Below are 5685 nucleotides of genomic sequence, written 5' to 3'. Positions count from 1 at the left end.
TCAGAATACTGATTGTAAGGATGATGAGAAAAGATAGGGAAACTGTGAAGGAAACTAAGAAGGACATAGCAGAAATAAAGAATACATTGGAAGGAATAAACAGCAGATTAGGGGAAGCTGAGGATCTGATCAGCAAATTAGAAGACAGGGTAGAAAAAATCACTTAATCAGAGATCCAAAAAGAGAAAACCATTAAAAAACAGGACAGTTTAAGGGAGCTGTGGGACAATATGAAACATAACTATTCACATCATAGGGGTGCCAGAAGGGGAAGAGAATAAGCAAGGATTAGAGAAACTGCTTGAAGAAATAATGGCAGAAAACTTCCCTAACCTGGTCAAAGAAAAAGTCACACAAGTTCAGGAGGCACAGAGAGTCCCAAACAAGAAGAACCCAAAGAGGCCCACACCCAGACACATAATTTAAATGTCAAAAATTCAAGACAAAGAATCTTAAAGGCAGCAAGAGAAAAACAAGCTGTTACCTACAAAAGAGCTCCCATAAGGCTGTCAGCTAACTTCTCATCAGAAATTCTACAGGCCAGAAGGGAATGGCATGAAATATTCAAGGTAATGTAAAACAAGGATCTGAAACCAAGACTGCTCTATCCAGCAAGGCGGTCATTCAAAATAGATGGGAAATAAAGACCTTCCCAGACAAAAAAAGACTAAAGGAGTTTATCACCACCAAACCAGCATTACAAGAAATGTTAAAGGGACTGCTGTAGCACTGAACATACACACTCCCATGGGCCCAGTGAGTTCACATCTAGGATGGTTTCTTATAGATACGTTGTCTCAGAAGATCCAACATCTAGTTTCATTGCACCAAGCCTGAGTCACACAAGGTGGGGAGATAGGTAAACACTCTCAAAACAAAAAGCCCACAATAAAAAATTTAAAAAAAACAACCACCTAAATTAGAATCAGTGACCCAATTTGAGAATTAAAATAAGTAGACAGATTCAAGAGACATTAAGGAAGCAGAATTAATAAGATTTGGCAATCAATTGGACATATAAAAATGATATTCATAACCTGGATGGCCAGTAAACACACACAAAAACAAAAACAGAAAAGAGTCAGAAAAAAATACAATGACAAGCCCCGGCCCTGAAGCTCAGTTGGTTAGAGCATGGTCCTGATACATCAATGTTGCAGGTTCAGTCCCCAGTGAGGGCGCATACAAGAATCAACCAATGAATGCATTAGTAAGTGGAACAATAGACTGATGTTTCTCTCTCTCCTTTCCTCTCTCTCTAAAATCAATAAATAAAAAACAAAAATATGCTGACAAACCTGTAACACCCAATACTACATAAGAGACAAGGCCCTCAAATTTAGCCAACCTATTCCCAATGGTAGCTCTTTCCATATTCTGGAGATTCATGCATCAGGAATCATAGACTGGGAACCTCTGAATCATGCAACTAACCTCCAATTCTGATGCCAGGAAAACAAAGCAATTTTAATAAGCTTACACAAGCTTCTCACATAGATCTATCAACAGGGAGAAAAATACTCAGGTCATGGGCATTCTGGTCTGCAAGATCTTTATTTCATTACTTCTTAGATTATCAAATAACTAGGCTGTATAAGAACACCATGATTTGATTCCTGTGACTCTCTCTCCAGACTGAGTCCAGTCCACTCTGAGACCTTGGAAGGATTAGGTTTCCAGATCTGCAAATAAATGATACCAACCTTTTTCTATCCCAGGACTTCTATGTGTATTTACTGTTCCCTCTCCTTAAAAAACACCTTCAATTCCACTCCACGTTATCTGGCTAACTTTAATTTGTCCTTTAGGACTCCAGCTTCAAGGTCATTTTCTCCACAAAGCCTTCTCTATTCTTTATACTTACCTGTCTTGATTATGTGGAGCAACATGAAGTCAGGAACTTTGCATGTTCACCTCTGATTCCCCAGCACCTAGCTCAATGCCTGTCCCATAACTTGTACCCCTATTGGGCTAAAAGTACGCTGAGAGGACAGTACTTATCGGATTCATTTTTCTATTTTTCCAGAGTTCCAAGAAAAATGCCTTGTACATAGTAGATCAATAATTGTTAAATACATGTATGTGACTATAAGTGTGTTCTTTCTTTTTTATATTTTAAGGGAAAATAGTTTAAATAATCATGATACCAGAGCCAAACAAATCCAAAGGAACCTCCAGGAAATAAAAATGTGCAAATGTATGAAGAGGTTTTACAGAGTAAGTCCATATGGGATTTTTAAAAACAACACAAGTGCTGTAGGACTTTATTGTGAATTGGATCAGCCAATATCAATGCTGAAGTAGCCAATCCTGAAGCCAAATACCAGCATTTGTTTCCCAAACACTGATTAAAACAAATATTTTTTTCAGTTGCTATAGCTTTTGGATCTATTTTTGACATGCACACTAAGTGTAGCAAATAATATGGAAACTCTGGCTCCCTTCATTGCTATTTGACATTGAGGAACCTAACCTCATTTGTAAGGCCAGAAAACACCAGCTTCATAACCACAAAAGATAACTTTCCTTGGTTCCAGGCAGCCAACTCTAATACTCTCTTCATGATGGTCTGTCATTTCTACTGGTAGCATGTGCTTTAAAATTGAGCATGGCCTCAAGGAAGCCTTCAAGTTTGGAAACTAGTTAAAATTAGACTAAGTCCTTAGTCATTGCATAAAAGCACTTACAATGTATTCTCTTTGATACTGTGTGTAGCCCTATTTTTTTTTTCATTATAAAAAATTAAGAATATACTCTCAATCCTCTGTATCTATAGGTTCTGCATGTACAGATTCTGCATTGTGGGTTCAACCAACTGCAAATCAAAATTATTCAGATGAAAAATGTTACATTGTGATAGACGTGTACTATGTACTTAGACCTGTAATTTCTGCCTCCGTATTGAACATGTACACAATTTTTTTTCTTGTCATTATCCCCTGAACTATACAGTGTAACAATTATCTACATAGCCTTCATATTGTATTAGGTATTTTATGAAATCTAGAGATGATTTAGAGTATATGGAAAGATGTACATAGGTTTTATGCAAGCACTATGCCATTTAATATAAGGGACTTGAGCATCCATGCATTTCGGTACCTGAGGGGGTCCTGGAACCAGTCCCCTGCAGATAACAAAATTGGGGAGAAGAGTAAAAGGATCTGCAGTACCTTTTACCCAGCTTCAACAATTACCAATTGTGAAAACTACTAAGAAAAGAATTTTTACTTTCACTATTTTATAAGAGAGACCATACTTGAGAACAATTGAGCTCTCCAAAGAATACAGCATGACTTTAGAGAGAGAAAAATGAAAAGTTGCCAAGATAGTAGTTTGTTCCTCACATAATTACCATATTTCAAGGGTTGTCATCAGTCTGTAGATATCAATATTGCAAAAATTAGGAATAATTTTTAGGAATAATAAATTGGGAAAAATTAATAATGTCTGGCTTCAATTGTTAGCTTACAAGAAGGGCTCAGGTCTTCATTTAGAGACTAGTATTAAACTAGGTTAGGTGTTCCTGTCTTTTTAAAATTTATTTAAGAATGCCAAGGGTTTGGAGATTTTTTGTTGTTTTGTTTGTCTTTTTTATGACTGTGGTAAATGATGTGCTAAGTCACAATGGCAGCAGGGCAAGTATCATTCCTGTTTGCTTTGCCCCTCCTTTTGGCCAGTTCCAGCCCCTTAAGCATAGAACTTGACCACGTAAGTTTGTTCTGTAATTTTCTTATTTATATCATCAATTTGGTAGGACTTTTCTGTTTGGCAAATCTAATTTACGTAGGTAAACGCCACAAGAGGTGTTGATTAATGCACAAAGATTTCCTTGCTCTTTCCTATCTTGCAAGAAGGTGGGTGAAAAAACTGAGAAGCTGAATACTAAGGAGAAGAAAGCTGAAGTCAGTAAGGCTGATCCTGGTGACAAGGTTAAGAAGGGTGACCTCAAGGCCAAGACGCCTAAGAAGAGAAGCCCCACTGCAGCTGAAACCCTGTCCTAGTCAGAGGAATTGGCAGGAATTCCCAGTCAGCTATGTATTCCTGAAAGGCCATGAACAAGAGGAAGTACTCAGCATCTAAATCCAGGATTGAAAAGACAAAGGAGAAAGTTTCCGCTACTGTCACAAAACCAGTTCGTGGTGACAAGAATTATGGTACCAGGTGGCTAAACTTTGCAAAACACCTATTATCCTACTGAAGATGTGTCTCCAAAGCTGTTGAGCCACGGAAAGAAACCCTTTAGTCAGCCTGTGAGAAAACTTCGGGCCAGGGTCACTCCCGGGACCATTCTGAGCGCCCTCACTGGGTACCACAGAGGCGAGAGGGCAGTTTTCCTGAAGCAGCTGAACTGTGGCCTGCTACCTGCGACTGGACCTCTGGCCCTTAATCGAGTTCCTCTGTGCAGAACACAGAAATTCATCATCACCACCTCCACCAAGACTGCTGTCGGTGGTGTGAAAATCCCCAACCATCTCACTGATGCTCCTTCAAGGAGAAGCCGCGCGAGCCCAGACACCAGGAGGGTGAGATCCTCCACACAGAGAAAGAGAAATGCGAGATTGCAGGCCAGGGCAGGGTTGATGGGAAAGCCACAGGCTCACAAATTCTGCCAAAAATCGAAGCCGTTCCTTAGCCCCAGGGCTATCTCGGGTCTGTGTTTGCTCTCCCCAGTGGGCTTTGTCCTCACCAACTGGTGTTCTAAGCACCTTATGAAGAACCTGATTAAACAGCTGATCTGTTTCCTTCGTGCCTTTTTCCTTCTTTTTCACGTCTGCCTGGATGTGTGCTTTACTCCGTCAGTTTAATGGGCTGTGGGCCTCTACTAGAGGGGCATGACTAGAGGGGCGGAAACAGCTGGAGAGCTTCATCGCCTTTGGGTCTGCATTCTAAGCTTCCTTAGGGCCTGGCGTCTCAGCTTTTTCACCCAGCACCTACCAATATAAATACCATTTCCTAATCATCACTGAACAAGCTAGTACTAAAATGTACACGAATGCCCTGGCTGGGTGGCTCGGTTGGTTGGAGCGTCATCCCCGTCCACCAAAGTGTTGTGAGTTCAATTCCCGGTCAGTGCAGAGACTTAGATGATGAGTTCAGTCCTGGTCAGGATGTGTACGGGAGGCGACCAATGGATGTTTCTTTCTCACATTGATGCTTCTCTCTCCTTTCTCTCTCTAAAAATCGATAAAAATGTATCCACCCTCACCAGTTGGCTCAGTGGTTAGAGCATCGGCCTGCAGACTGAAGGGTCCTGGGTTCGATTCCGATTCCAGCTAAGGGCAAGTACCTTGGTTGCAGGCTCGATCCCGGGCCCTGGTCGGGAGGCAACCAATCGATGTGTCTCTCACATGTATGTTTCTCTCTCTCTCCCCCTCCCTCCATCTCTCTCCTCTCTCTCCCCCTCCTTCCACTCTCTCTGAAAAGCAATGGAAAAAATGTCCTCAGGTGAGGATTAAAAAATAATATAATAATAATAATAATGAAATAAAAATAAAACATATCCTCCGGTGAGTATTAAAAAAATAAAAATAAAATGTACATGGGTAAGAAATGTGTTCTCTTCAGGCCACAGACTTTCATCCCACTCAATTAATTAACATCCATTTCTCCCCCATCTAATTCCAAGCCCCACCCCATAATCATTGTTATTAGTTTATTAAAGTATATACAGCAAATGAGTAC

The 5685-nt window shown here is 40.4% G+C and overlaps 1 pseudogene across 1 annotated transcript; it reads left to right on the top strand.

The window, feature by feature from the left end:
- The first annotated feature begins 3627 nt into the window (after positions 1 to 3627).
- On the top strand, positions 3628 to 4636 carry LOC308564932 (large ribosomal subunit protein eL6 pseudogene; annotated as a pseudogene). Its single transcript has 2 exons — positions 3628 to 3711; positions 3855 to 4636. The product of its transcript is annotated as a large ribosomal subunit protein eL6 pseudogene (transcript).
- The last annotated feature ends 1049 nt before the right edge of the window (positions 4637 to 5685 follow it).

Source organism: Miniopterus schreibersii (assembly GCF_964146895.1).
Source record: "Miniopterus schreibersii genome assembly, chromosome: 12".
Classification (NCBI taxonomy): Eukaryota; Metazoa; Chordata; class Mammalia; order Chiroptera; family Miniopteridae; genus Miniopterus; species Miniopterus schreibersii.
Note: the sequence above shows the minus strand (reverse complement) of the source record. Positions and strands in the feature narration are given on the sequence as shown.